Source organism: Camelus ferus, chromosome 8 (genome assembly GCF_009834535.1).
Source record: "Camelus ferus isolate YT-003-E chromosome 8, BCGSAC_Cfer_1.0, whole genome shotgun sequence".
In the NCBI taxonomy this organism is placed as follows: domain Eukaryota; kingdom Metazoa; phylum Chordata; class Mammalia; order Artiodactyla; family Camelidae; genus Camelus; species Camelus ferus.
In genome coordinates this window covers 7,355,076-7,377,411 of record NC_045703.1, presented here as the reverse complement: position 1 = coordinate 7,377,411, position 22,336 = coordinate 7,355,076, and the positions used below count along the sequence as shown (strand labels likewise).

Sequence of the window (22,336 nt, the reverse complement as noted above, 5' to 3'; positions counted from 1 at the left end):
AGAATCATATTTGCTTTAGGATTCTGCTGTGTCTGGGCACACCTTGTGAAGATGTGGCATGCAGGCTCCGAAATGACGCTTAGGATGCAGCATATTCGGAACACAAATCTCTAGAAAGTGGAGAAACCTACATGTTATACTTCAGGGTTTGTGGGGGTCTCGAAACCAGGTTTAATTCTGGGTTCTGTCTCTTGTCAACTATGTGGTGTAGGGTAATTAATTTAATTTTTTGACGCTTTTGTTTTTTCATCTGTAAAACTGGTGGCACCATCTATTCCGGGTGTTATCAGAAGAACTAAATTAGATCATGTGTATGTAGAACACATTGTGGTGACAAAGAACTTAATGGCAAATCACTTGTCATGGGGGACGAGAAAGTTCAGTGTTGACATGCATGGGTTTGGTTTGAGAATAGTCAGCCCATGTTTAGGGAGATGAGTTATCCCCTAGGTTAGGCTCCTTGGATTCAGGACTAAATCCCAGGATGAGGGAGTATAAATGGAGAACAAGTGAAAATCAAAAGCGCAAAGGTATTTGGGGTTTGCGATGGCAAGGACAGTGGCGCGAGCAGCTAGAGAAGGTAGAAGCTCTCCCGGGACACACTTGACACCCCCTGCTACCACTACCACTACCACTTCCGAATACCGGGTATCCGGTGTAGACCTTCAGTGTAGACATCAGTGCGCGGCAGCAGTGCGCATGCTCTGGTGTGGCACAGTGGACGCTGTCATCCTGGCTACTGCTTTGGGTATCAAGGGCAACAGAAGGCATCACGTTAGTGAGCTGAAAAGAAGACAGCAGCCAATAGAATATTCAGAAGAGCACATTCTTGATTTTTTTTGGAGGCTGTTTTCCCCAGAGCATGCTGGGACGTAACCAGAAAAATCCCGGTGCCTGATTGCCATTGTGATTATATTTTTCCCTTGGGCTAGTGTGTTCCGGGAAACACATTTTCCACTTAAGTAATAATGGAAAGGAAGGAATTAAGATAACTTTGCCTAATAATAGAAATGAATATGAAAAAGTCAAGTGATATTCAGCCTGGGCAAGCATCATGGTGAGCATCCAGTAGTGAACAATAGAAAACACGATTTCAAGGGAAGAGATGTCAATTTGAATGCAAGGCCAGAGACGTCCACTTAATTACTCAATATGTTGTTTTAGTACAAGATAAATGAAATACTGGATATTATTAGGAAATATTATAATGATGAAAGAAATTATAGTTTTCTTTACTCAGAAAACCATAATGTGCTTTTGGATAACACACTCAAGGAAGAAAATAGAGCTAAAAATAAATAAAGGTCAGTAATAGAAGGGTAATAAAAATTGGGGAATGGAAAACTTTCATGTGGAAGTAGATTTGAAAGACTAGGATTCTGGTGTGGAAAAGGCCCAGAAGGAGATAAGATCAAAGTCTCTTGCACAATGAAGGGTGTGGACAGGAGGAATGTGGACTTGGTTATCAAATCCCTAAATTCCAGTAGGATTAGGTAATCACCGAAGCCTCAGAAAGTTTATTTCAGGACAAATAAAGGAAAGAACATTTTTTAAAATGGGTAATATACATGTGGAATTCATACTGAAAGAATGACCAGGTTGAAAATCTAAATAGAAAACTGGAAATTTAGAAAAGCATAATGATCAATTTGTAATAAACTTAGTAAACACTTAGGCATTAATTTAATTAATTTAGAAAATTAATTTAAGACAGTTTAGAAAGTTAATTTAGAAAATATTGCAGGTGTTTTTCAAAGCTTCCCATATTAATGCATCAAGAACCATTAACATGGTCTCTGTCTGTCCAGTCAGAACTGGGGTGCTTAGTTGAGAGACATTTTTTCCATCTTTTGAGAGAACTGAAAGGCTTGACATTTCACTATCTCATAAGTCAGTGGCTGAGTTAAAAATACAGACCTTAACTTCTGACTTACATTTTAGGGCAACTTCAAGGAACAGTGCCTATATTTAATTACAACTTCACTGATATTTTGAATTATAATTGTTAATAATACTAACAACAACAATAGATTTGGTCTGTTAGTACTTTTAGAAAAGTTCTCTATTCTTTCGCAAATCACAAGCCTCTTAGTCTGAGAACAACTTGCTAAATAATTTTTAATGTGATATTTTAGCCTATGAATAAACAGACGGTTTGACATACCGTTACTGCTCTCGTGGGGACTTTACATAGTAGTAACAAAAACCTGAGCTTAATTAGTCTCTTCCAGTAAAAGTATTTGAGAAATTTTCCATTGCCTAATACCTTCCCACAATGGAAAATACACTGCACGGGAGGTATGTGTAAATATTTGATTCGTGTTTTACTGATTTCAGTGTCACAACCTATCAATCATTAACACTTCAAAAAACATATACCTGGTTAGTTGTTTCCAAAGTACATTCTTTCTCTGAAGGATTTTTAGACTCTTAGAATTAAAGAGGTCCCTAGTGAGCACCTACGCCAGTTTTTCTTTAATGTCGTAAGTGGTGAAACTGAGATCAAGAATTTTTGAATGAATTTCACGAAGTCCTCCATCCAAACTTAGCTGGCTCTTAGGAGCAAGATCTTCAGCCTCCCAACTCAGTGCTCTTCTTAAGATACTAAGGAGAATTACCATTCACTTTTTGTTCTGAATGAAGGTATATGCAAATACAGTAACATTATCATAGTTGTAGAAATTCAAGTAAAGATGTTTAGAAAACTGTAGGCACAGACATTTGTTTCCAAAGCTATCATATGTGATCACTTTATAAAATTAAATGATAGCTTCTATAGAAAGAATTCTGAGAATATCAGCCTGATATTTCACTACTATGGCATGAAATAAATAAAAGTTCCCAGCCTAGTGCCTGGCATATGATCAGCATGTTAAAGTGTTAGTTATTCTGATTGGGATTAAAAAAAAAAATCAACTTTACATAGAAAAATATCCAGATTACTTAATTGCCAGCATATATTTTATTTAAAAAGAAAAAGAATATCTACAAGAGGACAAAGAAATTAATTTCGTATTAAAAAAAAAATCACTCACATCAGGAATCTGGTGTAGTGCGGGCTAAGCCAGCACCTTCTAGGAGTGTGCTGTGTCAGCGATCTCTGGTGGGCGCAGGTGTTGGCCAGGAGAGTGCCGGGGTCTGAGCATGGGGCCCAGGAGAGTTAGGCATTTTGACTATTAAATAAACACATTGAAGGCTGTTTCCCCTACATTTAATTGGAGAAGCAGTATGATTCTCTGGTTAGAGATTAAGGGACTCTAAAACTCTTCTGTTGGAAATTTATGCTCAAAGTGAGCTCTGTAGACCTTCTCAACTAATTTATTCAGAGAAGCCAGCAACTAAGTGCTGGGGGCCTGACCTAGTGACAGAGTAACCATTTCTTCTCTGCTTTGATCAAAGAGATTCTATAGAATAATTTCTAAATCCCTGTTCTTTGATTAGTGCCAAAGCTGATGGCTTATTGTGTTTTCAGTCTCTTGGGAGCAGAGGCAATGTGAGTGATGGACTATAGCCCAAGCTCCAAGGACCTGATGAGGATAAAGGGTTCCACTGGATTTAGGGGGCTGTGTGGCATCACTAGGAAGCACTGCTCAGCCTCACTCTCTTCTAAAACATAAACTAATGACTGAGATCCAGAAGGTGCTATTAGTTGGAGATGCTGTGGCTTACTTCCTTAAATAAAATGTAAAAACTTTTAGTATAGATTTTGACTCTAAGCCTGTTACCTGTTAATACAATAAATTATTAGTTAACTTAAATAGAAATCAGTTGAAAGGCAACAGAAAGAAAAATAGGGTTCAATTTAGGTATTCATAGACAAGTGGTAAGGAATCTTACCACACTGGTATTTTTGCACTCAGAACCAATTCAGGGAAGTAAAACATTTTAATCCACGTTTTAATTTTCCTCATGCAAAATGTTAATAGCCTTCCTGGGTCCCATGGTGGTAATGGGAAAAATACATTATTTGGATATTTTATTTATATTGGAATGTAAATGGAAAAAATTGGCACTGAAAATATGATCTGGACATATTTGAGAAGTAGCAGGAGAAGAAGACTAAGAGCTCTGGAAGTGGGCTGAGTGAAGAGGCAGTACAGGGGAGTGTTAAATCCTCTACCTCAGTTTTTCTCACATGTAAATTGGGGGATGATAATACTACTTAGTTCATAGACTTGTTTCGGAGATTAAATATAATGACACATGTTGTTTAAAGTAAAAGACCAGAAACAATACACTATGCAAACTAACACAAAGCAATAAAAGCTGAGTGGTTATATTAATATGAGATAGAGTAGATGTTATGATAAGGAACATTGCCGGGGATAAAGAAGGGCATCACACAATGAAAAGGGGTCAATTCATTAAGAAGACCTAAAACTCCTAAATGTACATGTGCCTGAAAACAGAGTTTCAAAAATCCTGAGGCAAGACACTGATAGAACTGAATGGAAACTATGTAAATCCACAATTCTAGTTGGAGAGTTCAACCCTCCTCTCTTAGTAATTAACAGAACAAATACACAGAAAATCAGTAAGGATATAGAAGACTTAAACAAAACAGTCAACCAACTTGGCCTATATAGTTCTTATGGAAATCTTCATTCAAAAGCAGCAGAATACATATTCTTTTCAAGTGTGTAAGTAACGTTCATATTCACCAAGACAGACTATGTTCTAAGCCACAACACAAATCTCATTAAATTTAACTTGGGGGGAATGTAAGCTCAAGTGGTAGAGTGTATGCTTAGTATGCACGAGGTCCTGGGTTCAATCCCCGTTACCTCCTTTAAAGATAAATGAACCTAACTAACACCCTTCCCCTGCCAAAATAAAAAATTAAATAATACAATAATAAATATATCCAAAAATAAATAAATTTAACTGGATTGAAATAAAATAGAAATCAATAAGAGAAAGATATGGAAAATCTATAAGTATTTGAAAATTAAACAATATACATTAAATAAAACATAGGTCAAAGAAGATACTACAATTGAGATTATAAAATATTTTGGACTGAATGAAAGGAAATGAAAACAACGCATCAAGATTTGTGAGTATAGCCCAAACAGTACTTCGTGGGAAAATGATAACATTTAACACTCATATTAGAAAAGAAAAAATATCTCAAATCAATGTTAAGAAACTAGAAAAAAGGAGCAAATGAAGCCCAAAGTAAGAATAAGGAAGGAAAAGTAAGAGAGAATTAGTGAACTAGAAAGAAGAAAAAAAATAAAGAAAGAAAAAAATCGATGGAATGCAGCACCTTCTTTGCAAAGGTCAATAAAATTGATAAATCTGAAGCCCGACTAACAAGAAAAAAAAGCAAGAGAGAAAAGATTACTTACCAATATTAGGAATGAAATATATCACTATAGTTCCTGCAGATACTTTAAAGAGGATAATAAAGGAATATTATGAATTATTGTGTGCCTATATATTTGAAAAGTTAAATGAATTAGGCAAATTCTCTTGAAGTCACAAACTACCAAAGACTGAATAGTTCTACACCTATTAAAAACCATAGAAGTTATAGTGGAAAACTGTTCTGCAAAGGAAATTCTAGGCCCAGATGGCTTCACTGGTGAATTCTACCAACTATTTGATTTAAGGATGAAATAATATTAAATCTACACAAGCTTTTCCAGAAAATAAAGGAGGAGAGACTGGCTCAAATCATTTACTCTGATGAAGACATTAAAGGAAAAAAACCCCAAATATAAAAAACTGAACTCCAATATCCCTGGTGAACATAGGTGCAATGCAAAAATCCTTAACAAAGAATTAGAAAACTAAATTTAGTGATATCTAAAACATAACACATCATGACCAAATGAGTTTATCCCAGGAATTCAAGTTTAGTTTAAAATTTGAAAATCAATCAATATAATATACAATACCAACAGACTGAAAATCATATGATCATCTCAATAGGTGCATTAAAAATATGCATGTGTATTTCTCTGTATGTTGCTTTTTTTCACCTAGCTTTTTAATTTAATTTTTTTTAATTAAAACAATTTTTTTTGGTCAGGGGAGGTAATTAGGTTGTTTGTTTATTTATTTTAATGGAGGTACTGGGGATTGAACCCAGGACCTCATGCATGCTAAGCACATGCTCTACCACTGAGCTACCCCCTCCCACCCTTAATTAATTTTAAATTTATTTTAATTAATAAATACATTTCAAATATTATTACACATTGATATAAAAAGGCAGTCCCCATCTCTTGGTATTTTTTTTCACTTTGATTTTTGCATCCCTTAAGCAATCAATTTAATCTTTTCAGCTGTTTCTTTCTTATTTACCTTCATGTTTGTAAATAACATGCTTCTTAAGGTTTTTAGTTTTTAGTTTTAGACATAATCTATTGCTTTTCTACTAAGGAAGGTGGTGATTTTGTTTTCTTCTCCCCCACCACCCCTCACACACACTCAGATACATACTTCTCCATGTCTCACATCCTCTAAGTCTAATATTAGTTTTTTTTAGTTCAATCAATAATCCTGTATTTATATTATCCTATGACTATTATTTACAGCTAACCTACATAGTGTACTATGCTTACACTTTTGTATTTCCTGGAGTTGGTATTGTTGAGAGTTAACATTTTGTTTCTGTTTTTTCTATATTCAATCACCAATCCCTAAACTTTACCTCTAGGCTGAAAAAAAAAATCTGAATAGTTCACAATCAGATATTCACTTTTTTCTCCCCAGGTGATACCCTTTCTTTTGTTTTCTTTTTTTTTCCTAATTGAATAAATTTAACATGTAATATTGCACAATCTTTTGCTTTCTTGATCTAATTTGAACTGGCTGATTTTTAGGAATTTTGAATCACTGCCATCTTGGGATTTTTATTTACTATTTTCCTAGATATTCCCTAGGAGTGAAGGAAAAAAAAAATCTAGGTTCAATATATCATATGACTGCACCAAATTTAATTTTTTATAGATTTGGTTTCAAATACCCTAGAAAGTTGCTCCTCTGACTCATGCTTAAAGGTACAGATGGTCTCCAATTTACAAAGGTTGATGTTAAGATTTTTCAGCTTTAGAATGGTGGGCAAGCAATATGCATTCAGTAGAAACTTCAAATTTTGAATTTTTCTCTTTCCCCAGGCTAGTGGTATGCAGTATAGTAGCCCTGTGATGCTGGGCAGCGAGCCACAGCTCCCAGGCAGCTTCTTGAGCATCAGAGGAAACAATCAACACGCTTATAGCAATTCTGTACCCAGAGGACCACTCTGTTTTTCACTTTCAGTACAGTAGCCCATAAATTACATGAGATATTCAACACTGTATTATTATCAGATGGGCTTTGTGTTAGATGCTTTTGCCCAATTGTAGGCTAATGTAAGTGTTCTGAGTTTGATGAGGTAGGCTATAGGCTAAGCTATGATTTTGGTAGTTCAGGTGTGTTAAATGCATTTTTAACTTACAATTTTTCAATTTACAATAGACTGATTGGGATGTCACTCCATTGTAAACTGAGCAAGATTTATACTTAATCCTCCGCAGAACATTCAGTAAATGAGGATAAAGTCATAGGAGATGTAGGTATAAGCTAATTTTTAGTTTTTCAAACAAATCTGAATTGCTAGTTCTCTGGTATAGGAATGAAAGATGTCCAGCTCTCCTCTTTGTGCTTAGGTGAGTATTTTCTAAGTTTTACATTTTTCCTAGTACAACAAAAAAGTATTTAGGACATTGTGAAATAGCATAATGAGATAGTAATGTTCTGTATTTGCACAGTATCTTTTTTTTAAAACATTTTTTATTGATTTATAATCATTTTACAATGTTGTATCAAATTCCAGTGTAGAGCACAATTTTTCAGTTATAATGAACATATATATTTGTCACATTTTTTTTCTCCGTGGGCTACCATAAGATCTTGTATATATTTCCCTGTGCTATACAGTATAATCTTGTTTATCTGTTCTACAATTGGAGTTTCATGAAGATTTTTGCCAAAGATTAGAAGCTATATATATATATATATATACATATATACACACACATGATTTTTGTCATGAAAAATATTAAAATATTTACAATATTTATAGCTTCCAAGGTTACAGAAACCCTTAGATTGTACCAAGAATATGCATATACCTCTCAAATTCTTTTAATCCCAAATGAATCCTAAAAATAAGAACCAAATAAGGTAGCAAAACCAGATATTCTATTTTGTAGACTTCCATTTAAATTCTAAATATAGTGATGCTGCTTATTTAGTCATCAGACTTCTGGCAGACCCAACCCAAATCTGCAGCTGAGAGCCTGAACATAAACAAACAAAAAAAGCCTCTGAGTGATCACAATAGACGTTAAAAAAGCTAGCACTTTATTTATGCTAGAGATACGCCAGCCCTCATAGGTAGCAGATATTCCACTCCACCAAAAGAGAAAAGGCTACTATTGGTAGGTACACTGACAGCAGATTCTACACTATTTTAGAAAGATTTCCAAACATGAACAAACAAATCTGTTTTACTACCTAGTGTTAGATAGAAAAGTGATTCTTGTGGAACTTTGCTTTCTCCAGCTATACGCAATTTTTCTTGGGTCCAATAAAATCCCCAGTCCACATAAATATAAAATTTAGCATTAACTGAAAAGCTTAAGGTCAAAATAGAAATGTAGCAAAATTCTTAGGTACAGGAAATGGGATGGATCACACGTTATATAATTAATGGCAATTTCATTCATTTATTCAACAAGTATTTTGTTGGGTGTGTACTCAACAAAAGTGCTAGGTACTGTCCTAGTGAAGAAGATGTATTAGTGAAAAAAGGAGACAATAATATGGAGTTTAGGGTGGAAAGAACATAGTCAGTAGGCAATTGCAATGATTCAGGTGAAGGTTTACAAAGCTTCCACATACATTAAGTATTTCATTAAACATGTAATTCTCTACATCTATCTTTATATTATTAGTGGCAATCACCACATATTCTTCATTCTTACATGAAGGATGACAGTGAGTGCCTACCAGGCACAGAGCAATTTTTTAGGGAAGCTACCTGTGTCAAGGTCTCGCTTTACCTCAAGTGTTTTGAATGAAGTGACCCAGTCCTTTCCCTCCCTCCAGCCTGCCCTTGGTTGATTGGAGAGGGAATTGGGCTCAATGGCAGCCACCCACAGCATGCTGGTCCTCCAGGACTGGGCCTGGGGCAAAAGGATATCTCTAAGTAGTTTTGAGCTGATGCAACCAGATCCTTCAAAGGAATTTAACTGAGAACTTCAGGTCCATAGGAAAACTTAGAAATTGGAATGGCCTTCTAGTTTCTGGCCCTGTGAGACTGATGCGAAGGGTTCTTGCTTTTTCAGGGTTCCCATGTATGTGTGAACTTATACTTCCATCCCTTCTCATCTCTTTCGGGTAAATTGAATCCTTGTCTATTTCTGACCAATGAAAGAGCTTGACAGAAGTGACAAGCACCTGTGTAACAGTCTTCCTGCATTTGTAATAGTCTGTAAATTATTTTAGGCTATAAAATCTTGAAAAAAAAGTTCTGCTTTCTACATTCTTAAGATGCAGTGGATAAGAACACAGGCTGAGGAGCCAGACTGCCTGAGTTCAAATACCAGTTCCATCCTTCACCAGCTATGTGATTTTGGGCAAGTGATTTAACAGGTGTTTCTCAGATTCCACATCTATAAAAAAAGAGATAACAATACTTGGTAGAGTTGTTGAGACAATTAAGTGGGTGAATACAGAAAGTCATCAGATATACCTGGTATATAGTAAAGACTCCATTGGCATCATCATTTGATGATGAAACAAATCAGTATTTCTAGGAGATAAAAATATACTTTGGGTGACTGCTACCATGGGTGGGTTGACTGCTATATGTTAAAGCAGTGGTATGTACTATTTAATAACTTGGATTTCTTCAAAATAGTTAGACAATATTTACACTCTGTTGGCATATTTTAGTCAACAAAACTTTTTATTTACTGCAGAGAAACAGGGGGAGATGAAAAAGGGGGAACAGACAGGTGTAGCTTTTGAGTACCTACTCTGTGCAGGAGGAACCTTCTGTTTGGTTCTGGGGAAAGTGACAGTGATGCCCAAGGAACTCAGAACTTACTCATGACTAGAATCTAAGATCCATGAAGATTTAGAGAACTTAAAAAAAAAAAAACTGTTTCATATCGGCACCTGGGATATAGTAGGTACTCAATATTTTTTGAATGAGTCAATACATGTTGAATAAATGAAAAAAATCACAGTAAAGAAAAAGGCAATCAGAAGATTTCGAAGCTAGAGAGGTATAAGTAAAGGGCTATGGAAACACAGAAGGAAAGGTAATAAATTCTGACAGGGTGTATAAGGATGAACAATTAAACATCTGAATTGGACCTTGAAGACAAGAGTTTTGACAAGTGGTCAGCCTAATGGGGTGGGGCTCAAAGGGAGAACATTTCTAGCAGAGGAAATCCCAAAGGATCAGAGACGTAAAAATGCGTAGTCAGTCCTTTATGATTGGATTACCACATTCTGTTGATTCTTATTTTGTGGATGGCTTTATTCCCTTGATAACTATGTAAGTTTTAAAAGCTAAAGCCCTAAACTGTTCTTAGAAACAATGAACAGTACATACATGTAAATTTTAAAAATATGTGCAGTATACTGTATATGTGTGCTTGCATGCAATATATTGTATATGTGCAGTCAAATTGTGTCAATTTTACCTAATAAAACTGAAAAATGAAAAAAATGCATAGTCAGTCTGGAGAGCAGAGTCTGGGGTGATTAGAATTGAGAGAACCTGGTGGAGGACAAGAATGGTCCAAGGGGATAGGACAAGATGTGAGACTGAAAACTTTATTTGGATCCTGAATGTAAAATAACCTCATGTCCCATATACTGGATTTTATCTTATAGGCATGGAATTAAAACACAAATAGTTTCTATTGAATTATATATGTATATGCTCATAATATTTACACAATATCAAATATTTGTTAGCACAGCATAGACCCAATGATCTCTGAGATCTATAAGGTAATTCTCAAGGTAGTGTGGCTCAGAGATAAGAGTAGAGAGAGACTAGATCTGGTGGGTAGGGAGGCACCCAGTAGTTTATTGTACTAATTCTGATGGAAGAAAAATGCCTTTAGGATTTCTGGAGTTTCAACAAATAATGTTAATTCCATCAATCACTTTCAAACTCCACGATGAGCTGCTTTTCTTCATTAGAGAGTCAATTCAAGAAGTATTTATTGACAGAGCATTATCTACTCTGGGGGAATACAGAGAAAGGTTGAACAAAGATGTTCCCAACTAGTGACATTGATATCACATTCACCTGGAAGTGTGAGGTATCAAATGTTCAGCTATTTGACAATATGACTGATTTAAAAATAGTATTTTGGCATTATGTTGCTGCAAATTGTTGCAGCAAATGGCAACATAATGTCATTTGCAGCAACATGGATGTCCCTGGAGAATGTTATTCTAAGTGAAGCAAGTCAGAAAGAGAAAGAAAAATACCATATGATATAACTCATATGTGGAATCTAAAAAAAAAAAAAGACAAATGAACTTAAATATAAAACAGAAACAGACATAGAATACAAACTTGTGGTTGCCAGTGGGGAGGGGGGTAGGAAGGGAGAGACTGGGAGTTCCAGATTTGTAGATCCTGACAGGTATATATAGAATAGCTAAACAAGTTTATACTGTAGAGCACATGGAAGTATATTCAGGATCTTGTAGTAGCTCACAGTGAAAAAGAATATGAAAATGAATATATGTATATTTAAGTACGACTGAAAAATTGTGCTGTACACCAGAAATTGATACAACATTGTAAACTGACTATAACTCAATAAAAAATTAATTAATTAAAAAATAGTATTTTGGTGCAGTTTTAACTTCTTTTCTCTTTTTAAGAGGGCTGTCATTTCCTATTTCTAAGAGCTATTTTGTGGGTCTCTGTTCTAGGCTTTGTCCATTTTCCTATTGGCTTATTGAACTTTTCTTATTAGCTATATATTAAGGGAAGTAGTTGTTTATGTTACAAATTGCAAAATTTCCCCCAGTCTGTTATTTGTCTTTGTTTACAGTTTTCTTATTCAGTATTTCAAAATATAATCAAATGTATCCATTTCTTCTTCTGTGACTTCTTAGTATCACATTTGGAATGACATTCAACATTTGAAACTTATAAAAAAGGCTTCTATGTTTTGGTATTATTATGATTTAATTATATTGATTTAACTTTTATGTTTTTTCCCAATGGTTACCTGATTATTTCAACACGGTTTACCAAATAATCCATCTTCTCTGTACTGGTCTTAAATTCCATCTTTGTTTTATACTTGCTTTCTGCATTACCATATAATTCTAATATTTATTTGTTTATTTTGTTGATAGACTATTTGTAATATAAGTTTTAATGAAAGTTATACTTTGCTTTGAACTAATTAATAAATGACTATATTGCTTCATTGTTTAATGCCTTATATTCATTATCAATATTTTATTATATCATTATTAATATTTTTTAATTAAAAATTATGCCTGCCTGTTATTAATAATAGTTGACTTTTGACCCACCTGTCACTTACTGTGACCATGGATATGTGCTCTTATTTCTGTCAGCTTCTTTGAGCTTTGTCTTTTCTTTTTCTAGATAGATAGAGATTTATTTTGGCATTTTTCTAATTATTTGGAAATTACATATGCTCCATTTTATCTTATTAACTTATCTATAAAATTTCAGGAATCAGCTACTTTCTATATTCCTCAAAATCAAGAATAACATTGTATATTCTGACATTTCCTGATGTAGGATGAACAATTTCCCTCTTCCTATTTTTTTAATGATTTTTTATTCAATTTTTTTTTTAATTGAAGTATAGTCAGTTTACAATGTTGTGTCAGCTTCTGGGGTACAGCATAATAGTTCAGTCAAACATATACATACATATACCAGTTTTCATATTCTTTTTCACTGTAAGTTACTACAAGATATTGAATATAGTTCCCTGTGCTGTATGGTATAACATTATTTATCTATTTTATATATAGTAGTATCTCCAAATCCCCAATCTTCTATTCTTTCTCAGTTTTTAAGTTAGTAACCCATTGGTAGTTTTTCCTTGATGATTATTAATTCTCTTACATCATAGATCTTCTCTTTTAAGAATTAGCTCGGCATTTGTGTTGTTTCACATTAACAACACGTATTTGGACAGTGTGTGTATTTGAACTGGAGCCTGCGGTGTCTCTGCTCTTATTTCCTTCAACTCTTCCCCTCGCTCACCAGGTTCTGGCCACCTTAGCCTTTTTCCTTTTCTCAAACACTGAAGCTGGTTCCTACTTCACAGCCTTTACACTTGCTGTTCCTGTTGCCAGGACATTTCTTCCTCAGATCTTTGCCCGGTTGGCTCCTTGTCGTCACTCAGCTCAGCTGTCACGACTCAGGGGCCTTCCGTGACCTCCTCTGCTAAAGCACTTCCCACCCCACCCGCCCCATGCCCACGTGCTCATTCACTCTCTGCCTCCTTACTTCATTTTATTTTATGCACGGGCTTATCATTCTCCAACAGGATTCAATTTTATTATTGTTTCCTTATTCACTTCCTTATCCTCCCACTTAAGCTCATTAGGGCAGGTCCCTTGTGTGTCTTGCTTGTGTTGCATCCCCAGGGCTTACAGCTATGACTGACATATGTTACGCCATTAATATCTGGCAGAGAAATATCTGTTGAATGAATGAATAAATAAGTCCTTGCCTTTTCCAAGTATGCCTTCTTATTCTTCAGAACTCTGTGGAACTGCTGGGCCTCCAGTCAGCGTGCTCTGGGCTAATCCTCTGTCGGCCTTCCGGTGTTACTCCTCAGCTGCGCAGTCTGAGGAATGGTGGTCATTGCCTCCTTCATTTAAGGACCAGGATCCCAAGGACGGCAGTCTGGGGTGATGGGGAAGCAAAACCTGGGGGTAGAGGGTCCTCGATCACAAGGGCCAGCACACTTGTAAATGGAGTGGACCAACTCATTCATTTTGAAGACAATTGGTTTTGATGTAATGTCTTGTTAATAACCAATGCTGTATGGTTGCTTTAAGAAATAAACATTTTTTTCTTTCTTAAGACTTAAAACAAATTGTATATACTATGAAATTAATTGTTTTCTGGTTGATGAGTTATTAAAAGTCACCACATACTTAATCGGTATAATTGACTGGGATTTCTGAAGGAAAAACATTTGGAATAAGGTTGGATTTGTGAGTGAGGCAGGCTGAAATAAGAGTCTGAGATAATTTAAGAGATGAGGGTTGGTGCCAAGGATCTGAGATAGCTGGGGGTTCTTGCTGAGCACAGTGAAGCTGTGCTACAGCCTTTAAAGTGGGGTGCTAAGTGTGTAGCCAGTCCCGGCACCCATCTAGGCAAGTCAGAGCAGACAATCACACAAGGACTCGCTCCACACTCCTCTCCACACTGCCCCCTGGCTGGAGCCTCCCCTCTCAGGGTGCTGTTAACAGTAGGCAGCGTCCTGAAGGTGGCAGCAACAGAGGTATGTGATATCGGTGTGTGTCTGAGGTTGGGTAGGGAGCTGTACAGCAGGGGGAGGTGAGAGGCAAGGTGATTCCTTCAGAAGGAAGCCGGGTCCTCTGTTAACTCTAGGATCCTCTTAGCATATTGCTTCCTCAAACCTCATCCCTCTCTCCATCTATCCCCTCATCATCAACAAATTTTTGAGCCCCTATTGTTCCAAGCATGGGGTACAGTAGTAGACACGGTAACGTCTTAGTTCTCGTAGACTTACTTTCCAGTAAGGTAACAGATGAAACAAACAGACAAAGAAATTCGTGCTATTTCACTTGATAAAAAAGCTTCGGAGGGAAACTAAGTAAAGTAAGGAAAAAGAATGAAAGTGTTGGTGGCGCCCCTTTCTGTGTGGTGGTCAGGAAGGTTCTCTCTGGGCACGCGTCATCTGGACTCAAAGAAAATAAGGGGTGACCTCACTTGTGTGTTTCTGGGGAACCTTATTTCCTGACCCACAAACGAGCATGATGCATGGTTTGGGAAATTCTGGTAGGGCTTTGTTGACTGGGTAAGGTCTGGATTTTATTGTAAATAAAACAGGGAAGCATTGGAGAATTTTAAGCAGAAAAGTAATGTGATCTGGCTCATACTGCAAAAGAACCACTTCAGCTGTTGTATGGATAATGAACTGACTTTTGGGTAGGTGTGTCAGGAGGGGTGTGGAAGCTGGGAGACCTGTCCTTGCTAAAACATTTTTTACTTATCACCATTAGTTTTTACCAAATTTCCTTTATCAGAGATGCTAAAAATAGGTAAATAATAACCATCCTTTAAATAGAAGTTTCATAGTTTGTGTCTTCCAATAAAATAATACATGTAAAACCTGACAGAAGTTGTGCTTAATAAACTTTAATTTTCTCTATCTTTCAGGCTTAATCTTAATGTTCACCTTCGTTGAGCAAGATTTGCCTGGAAGAGTCTGGTTTCTCTATAAATCTCATTCGGTTGCTCCATCTCAGAGGCCTTGGGCTGTGTTCCTGTGATCCTGGTTGGATCTTTGGGATTTCCACCTGCACAGCCAGTGTCCTCTGATGCCACCAACATCTCCACAGTGGCCAGGGCTTCTTGTCCTTGGCACATGGCTCGAGTCACATGATAACTTTGCTGTGGCTGCTGATTGCAGAGAAGCCCTTAATTGTGTTCATCTTTGCCCTTTACCACATGTATGAGGAACGAGAAATGAGTGAGAAACTGCTTACTTAAAGAGAAATTGCCTTTGCAAAGAACAGACAGAGAAGAGTTCATGTGAAGTCTCTTTGATCCCAGGATGTGCTTGATATTTTTCCTGTTTCTTTTTCATGATTGACTTTCCCTCTTTCTTCACTGTCCTTTTTGTCCTGGGGGGCTGACTTTTATGAAGTACACCAAAGGGTCCCTCCTTCTCTGGGTTCAGGTCAGGTCTGGCTAACAGGAGGCACCCGTGGAGATATGATCATGAAAGAAGAATGGGTTTTGGGTATTTATTCCTCCAACTTTTTTTTGCTGGATTGTATCATTTGGTTTTATCCCTCTGCTGTAGGTCACAACTCCTGGGGGCAGCCCTCTGTGACAACCACAGCTTCTCCCTCGGGGTTCTAGTAACCCTCCCTGGTCCTTCAGACCTAGGGGTGCTATTAGCTCCTCATTGTCCTGGTACTAGGGAGCTGCACCAGCCTTTGTAGGTTTCTCCTAACACTGCCTACTCCTTTGCAGATAAATGTTTTATTAAACTCTTTTCAGCTACCCTGTCTGTTTCCTGCCAGTGCCATGACTTAAATACACAGAAGTTTCTCTAGGAGGAGCTGAGAGGGAAAGTTTAAAACTTTTGTATGAAAAATACTTAAAGCTAATCAAACACTAGAGACAATTTTATCTTAATAAACGTGGTAGAAATGGGGACTATTAAATTAACTTATCAGCTTAGCTCATAGCCATCAATACATACTTACGGCATATATATAGCCCATTCAAAACAAAATTGGCAGAATTCTCTTGAGAAGAGAGTGCTTTATATTAAGCATTAAACAGCTACATGTGTCCTTCCGGGACCCACAAACACTAGGCAGAAAGACAACCTATACAGATCTTACTCAGCTTACGATGGGGTCATGTCCTGATAAATCCATTGTAAGGTGAAAATATCACTAAGTGAAAAATGCATTTAATACATCTAACCTACCAAACATCATAGCTTAGCCCAGCCTAACTTAAACATGCTCAGAACACTTACATTACCTGATAGTCAGGCAAGATCATCTAACACAAAGCCTATTTGATAATAAAATGTTGAATACCTCATGCAATTTATTGAATACTGTATGGAAGGTGAAAAACAGTGGTCAAACAGGTACAGGATAGTTATAAGTGTATCAACTGTTTACACTCGTGGTGGTGTGGCTGATTGGAGACGGGGCTCCCAGCCACAGCCCAGCATCACGAGAGACGGTCACACTACGTGTGGCTTGCCTGGAAAAAGATCAAAATTCAAAATTTGAAGTATGGTTTCTACTGAATGCATGTCACTTCCGCCCCATCATAAAGTTGTACAAATTTAATAGGAACTGTCATAAGCTGGGGACAATCTGTAAAATTGTTTTCAACTGTGAAAAGAAGAAGTTGGGTATCATTGAGCAAGAACCTTCTAGACACAGCGAATACTGGCTCAGTGCGAGTCAGGAACGGTTAGAGGTAGCGTGGCATAGAATTTAGAGCACAGCCTCTGAAGCTAGATTGTTTAGGTTCAAATTCTGCCTCTGTTACTTACTCAGGAGGCCTTGGGCAAGTTACTTATTATCTCTGTGCCTCAGCGACCCATTTTAACATAGGAAAAATAGGAGGACCTAACTCATAGTTTTGTAATGTGGAATAAACGACTCTGTTCATGTAAAACACTTAAGATAGGGCTGCGTGATAAATTTTTAACAATTCTATTTGTTTGTATTATCCTGAAAGTAGTTGCAGGGACAGGAACAGATTATTATTACTTACAGAAATAACCTTATTTGTTGCTTTTCTCCCCAATTCTTCCTCCTTCTGGGATGATGCAGAGAGCGAACGGACAGGCCTTATGGAGGTATGTGCTGTGCTGCAGGAAAGGAGCCCCCCAAATATGGATCTGGAGTTTATATAGGAGCTAAATAGATTGTCCCCTCACGTTTCAAAGACAGGAGAGTTAGCTTTGCTTCCTACAAGAAACAAATTTTCTTGGGAAAGAGAAGGGGAAGAATCCTGAGTTTTTGGAATGTGTCTCCTGGGAAAGATAAAACAAGTGTTTCTTGTTTTACAAATCCTGGAATGTATCTATGGCTTTGGGTCTCATCTGTCCCTAGAAGTGTAAGCACATACATCTGGGAAGGTAAATCTTCAATAATCTTTTCGATTTCAAGGCTTATCTTTTAACCTAAGTCTAATTAAATTGTTCCATAAAGTCGTAACTGAGAAGAAGCATTAAAATTTTTGATCAGCGTGCGGCACTGCAGCTCCAGGGCCCGCGGGGGTCGGGGCCTCGCCCGGGGCTGCCCTCGCGCGGGGGTAATCGCCCTGGCCGCTGCGCTCCCGGCCCGCCGCGCCGCCCGGTACTCCACCCGGTAGCAGCTTTGGGGTGGAGACAGCTTCCTTCGGATGCTCCGCGGGCTTGGCTGCCACGGCGTGGCGCTCCTTGGGGTTCCCCAATGGTCCCGAGGGCCAGGGTCTCCCGGAGGTAGAAACAAGAAAAGATGAACAAAATGTCAAGCTGACTGAAATTCAGGAGCTCTTGGTTGCAGGCGGGTGTTTTGGGGCAAGAATTAAAGGCTTGTCACCTTCTGACCTCGTGCATCACCACCTGCAACTTTGACGTGGATGTTGATTTGCTTTTTCAGGAAAACTCTACCATAGGTCAGAAAACAGCTCTATCAGAAAAAATCCTTTCCGTCCTGCCAGGAATGAAGTGTTTACATCAGCTGGAGCCGCATCAGATCCAGGGGATGGATTTTATCAACCTACTTCCTGTTGTTCAGTGGGTGGTGAAGCGCATTATAGAAACAAAAGGAAGAGATGGGTGGCCACATCCGCGCCTACTCGGTATCCCAGTCCCAGAAGACTTGCAGTCTCCTCGAGGATGACGGCTTCACCAAGAGAAAAGTAAAGGCCATGGAGACAGTCGTTGACCTCTTGGACGCTTACAAGCCCCGTTGGAAATACAGACGCCAGCAGGGAGGCTAGTTGCTGCTGCATGAAGACTCGCGAATCTGTGCTACGCTTTTGGAATACGGCAGGAGATACGGATTTAGCTGCCAGAGCGGAACAGAAGGCTGGGGACAATAAAACGGCGCTCCTGCAGGGCTCTCGGCTGCAGAAGCTCATGCCCATGAGGAAGACAAGCTTCAAGATGCTGAAGAGCAGCGTGTTCAGTCGGTGAAGACTAAGATGACTGCCGTGGCCAACGAGGGGAGCCGTCTGACCGCCAGCTCCGTAGGCCAGATCGTGGGTGTCTGCTCCGCCGAGATAAGAAGATTGTGTCTGATTACGGGGAGAAGCAGTCTGAGCTACTAGCTGAAGAAAGTCCAGAAAAATGAGGCCTCTCCCAACTCCATCATCGGAAAGTCATTCATTTCCTTGCACAAGCGGATTCTGCAGAGGACCAAACTACGAAAGAGCTGCAGGCAAGTCATAGCAGCCTGCAAGCCAGACGGCAGGGAGAGAAGGAAACGCGGACAGAGCTGGACAGCTATAGCGAGAAACGGGACGAAGAACACGCAGTCCCCGAGAGGGCCGAATCGAAGCCCATCTGAGTATCCTGCAGAACCTGAGAGCCCTTGGAGCCACGAAAATCTGAAAAGTCAGGAACAGGGGTTTAAAGGACGTTGTCGAGAGGAGATGGCCCGGCTGCAGCAGGAAACTGAAGGCCAAGCGGGCGCCAGGCGGAGGTGAAGAGACCCTCTCCGGGGGAGAGCTGCGTGGTGCCTTAGCCCCTGAGACGACTCACGACGAAGACCTGGACAGACAGCATAATACGGAGAAAGGGAAGCTTTACAAGATCCGTATACTACAGGCTCGAAGAAATCAAGAAAGAGCAATTTTGCCTCGCAAGACTGATGAAGTGCCCAGCCGAGCCGAGCTGATACAGTAGATTTACTGAACTCTACCACCAGATTTCAGCAGTGCACAGACACCAGGCGGTTTTTCGCTTTATATAATACCCTGGATGACAAAAAGGTTTATCTGGAAAAAGTAATTAGCCTGCTGAATTAGATTCATGAGAACTTCTCACAAGGCATGGCCTCCTCTGCTGCTCGGGACCAGTTTTACGTCAGATGGAACAGATCGTAGAAGGAAAAGATGAAGCAGAAGACAAAATGAGAGGAGACCAGTTGAACGACCAGTACTTGGAACTGTTCGAAGAACAGAGGCTGTATTTCAAGACCCTGAAAGAGTTCAAAGAGGAGGGCCGGCCCCAAGAACGAGGTGCTGCTGTCCAAGGGGAAAGCCAAGGACTCCTGAAGATCCTCAGACGGTGTCATACGTCATCCGTGCTTTTTCCTAAAGCCACGCGTCGGCTACAAGATCGTGCAATGGTTCTGGAGGTTGCACTGGGAAGATACAAGTGTGACAAGTCTCCACACATCAGGTACTTTCTTTCTCCTCTTTGCTTCCGCGCATCTCTGTGTCTGTCGTTTTTGTTGGAATCAGATGATACAGACGCTGTGGCTTGGATAACTTGGATAGTTTTTTTATTCCGAATTTAATTTCACTACTAGTTTTTTGGTATGTTCAGACTGTCTATTTCTTCCCAATTCAGGCCTGGCAGGTTGCACATTTCAAAAAATGTGCCCATTTCTTGTAGATTTTTTATTGTTGGCATATAACTTTTTGTAGTATTATGATTTTTTTTGTATCTCTGTGGTATCAGTTGTTATTTCTCCTCCTTTAATTCTTATTTTGTTTATTTGGGCCCTTTCTCTTTTCTTTTGGTGAGCCTGGCTAAACGTTTATCAAATTTGTTTATCTTTAAAAAAACCCAGCTCTTGGTTTTATCGAGCTTTTCTGTTGTTTTTGATTTCTATTTTATTTATTTCCTTTTTGATCTTTATTTCCTTCCTTCTGTTGACTTTGGGTTTTGTTTGTTCTTTTTCTCATTCTTTTAGGTGTTAGGTTAGGTTGGTTTATTTGAGATTTTTCTTGTTTCATGAGGAAGGCCTGTATTGCTATAAACTTCTCTTTTAGAACTGATTTTGCCACATCCCATAGATTTTTGGAGTGGTGTGTTTCCATTTTTATTTGTTTTGAGGTATTTTCTGATTTCCTCTTTGATTTCTTCATTGACTCATTGGTTTTTTTCAGTTATATGTTGTTTGATTTCCACGTGTTTGTACTTTTTCATTTTTCTTTCTGTAGCTAATTTCTAGTTTCATACCATTGTGGTCAGAAAAAATGCTTGATATAATTTCTAACTTCTTAAATTTATTAGACTTGTTTCATGGCCTAGCATGTGATCTATCTTGGAGAATGTTCTATGTGCACTTGAAAAGAATGCGTATTCTATTTGGGGATGTAATGTTCCATAATTATCTATTAAGCCCAACTGGCCTGTTGTGTCTTTTAAGACCACTGCTGCCTTATTGATTTTCTGTCTGGATGATCTGTCCATTGATGTAAGTGGGGTGTTAAAAGTCACCTACTATTTTGTATTCTCAGTTTCTCCTTTTATGCCTGTTAGTATTTCCTTTATATATTTAGGTGCTCCTATATTGGGTGCATATATTTAACAAGTATAGCAGTCTCTTCTTGTATTGAGCACTTTATCATTACATAATGCCCGTCTTTGTCTGTTGTTACAGCCTTTGCTTTAAATTCTATTTTCTCTGATATGAGTATTACTACCTCCATTTTCTTTTCATTTCAACTTGCATAAAATATCTTTTCCCATCCCCTTGCTTCTAATCTATGTGTGTCTTAAGCTCTGAAGTGAATGTCTTTTAGGAAGTATATGGAAGATTCTTATTTTTTGTCCAGTCACAATGTGTCTTTTGATTGAAACATTTAGTCCCTTGACATTTAAAATAACTATTCATAGGTATGTACTCTTGTTTTCCAGTTGTTTTTATAGTTCTTCTCAATTCATTTCTTCTTCTTTTTTCCTCTTCCGTTGTGGTTTGTTGATTTTCTTTAGTAGTATGCTTACATTCTTTTCTTTTTGTGTATCTATGGAAGGTTTTTGATTTATGGTTACCATACATTTCATATATGTTGACGTATAACTATATCTACTTGTTCAAAACTTGTAGTCATTTAAGTTTAAAGACATTCTAAAAATCTACCTTTTTTTTTTTTTTTTTTTTTTTTACTCCCCTCTGGGAATAATGTGGGAGACATTTTGTGTTTTTGATGTCATATTTTACATCTCATGTTTATCCTTTACCTGTTTATTGCAATTATAGCTGCTTTTTGCAGTTCTTTGCTTTTACAGTTTTTGTCTTTAATCTTTGTATTGGCTTATTTAGTGGTTGATCCTCAATCCTTACTATATATTTGCCTTTCCTAGCAGGATTTTCCCTTTCCTATAGATTCTTCTTTCCTACTTAGAGATGACCTTTTAACATTTCTTTTAGGATAGGTTTAATATTGATGCAATCCTTTAGTTTTTGCTTGTCTGATAAGCTCTTTGTCTCTCCTTCAATTTTGAAAGTTAACCTTGCTGGGTAGAGCATCCTAGGTTGTAGGTTTTCACCTCCTTTTCAGCACTTTGAATATATCATGCCACTCCCTTCTGGCCTACAAAGTTTCTGCAGAGAAACCAGCTAATAG

General features: G+C 37.9%; 1 pseudogene; it reads left to right on the top strand.

Moving 5' to 3' along the window:
* Positions 1-546: 546 nt before the first annotated feature.
* Positions 547-20,315, top strand: LOC102504669 (annotated as a pseudogene).
* The last annotated feature ends 2,021 nt before the right edge of the window (positions 20,316-22,336 follow it).